The sequence below is a fragment of the Nyctereutes procyonoides genome, unplaced genomic scaffold (assembly GCF_905146905.1).
Source record: "Nyctereutes procyonoides isolate TBG_1078 unplaced genomic scaffold, NYPRO_anot_genome, whole genome shotgun sequence".
NCBI classification, from domain to species: domain Eukaryota; kingdom Metazoa; phylum Chordata; class Mammalia; order Carnivora; family Canidae; genus Nyctereutes; species Nyctereutes procyonoides.
Window position 1 is genome coordinate 17005487 of NW_026575142.1, and position 1539 is coordinate 17007025.

Consider the following 1539-nt stretch of genomic DNA (forward strand, 5'->3'; position numbering starts at 1 on the left):
TCTAAGACCTTCGAAAAACTAGAATTAGTACTGAGTTACCTTATAAAATTATTTAGGTTATTCATACTTTGCCTTTCTCTACAAAGGATGTGATGTGGCAAACAATCATAAAACAAGTGAAATAAAGGCAAAAGGTTAAAATGGGTCAAGTCCAGAAAGAAACAGAAATAGTTAAAAATCAACATTAATAGCTAAAAATCAACATTAGGGAAAGAAAAAACTCACATGATTACTAAAGATATTCTGTGACTTTTACATGTTGAAGATAATCTTTCTCATTAAATAAAAAGTTAAAATACAAATGTAACTCCATGAAAATGATGTTATCAACAGAACACAGCAAAATCAGGAAGAAATGCTATGTCACCTGCACAACTTGGAAAACAAGCCTATTCAAGGGAAAAAAATATAACTGAAATAATAATTTAGGTAGTTGATAATAATAGAACACCCTATTAATTACAGAATATAGAAGTCATGATTTGAAAAAAAATTGATCTTTTGTTTAGGTGTAGATGACATTGCATACCTCTTCATGAACTATTTTATTATAAAATTATACAGTCACATTTTCTGAACTCAGAGGGGCTGCAGAAATACTGTGTACTTTCAAAGGTTGGTACTCTTAAACCTGCTCAAAAGAATATAAGCTCCATGAAGACAGGAATTTTTTTTTGGTTTGTTCAGTGTTATAGCCACAGGACCTTGTGTCCTCCACAAATATTTGTCAAATGAATAAATGCCCCCAGATCAGTGAATTGTGTGTTTTTAAATTTCAAGGCCTCTGTCTATGAGTAAAGTTTTTTTCCTCTTATTTTACATCACAGTGAAGTCAATGCTACTGTCAGCTGCTAAAACAACAGCTGAAAGAAGAGCTCATTGACTCTTTTTTCCATTTATAGATGTCACTAAAGGTTTTCACACACTAGAAAAAACTAACAGCTGCTCCCTTGTTTAAACAATAAATGACTCATTTCTCTCTACTCATAGCTTTCAACTAACATTTGAAAAGATTAATGAGTCAGATGCAAACACCAGGATATGACATTTGAGATTCCTTACTAGTCAGCAACTATAAAGTCTGTTTTGCTTCAAAAGCTATTTAAACATATTCCTGGCAGTATTTTGTGATCTGTGTAAACTTTTTCTTCCCCTTAATGTAGGTTATTTATTATAACACCATCTTTAAAAACGTACAAATCCCTTCCTTTTTAAATAAAGAAACCAATGTATAGCTTTTATTCATTGATTTTAATTAAACTCAGGTTAGCACTTGGTTATACTATGTGTTTATGGTTGTACATAGTGTTGCATCTTATTTTATGTTTTTACACACTCATTCCTTTCCCTCTAGAGAAAGAGGGCTCCTTTGGATAATTTCAATGATTTGACAAAGGTTCCTTACAATGTCTTATACCAAAGCAGTGGCAAAAAACAGAAGCCAGAGAAGTTTCCAAATTGTAGCTAACCAAGAAATCAGAGAAAATCCTATTTTTGAAAACTTCAAGGAAATTTCAATGAGTACATACACAGAGAAAG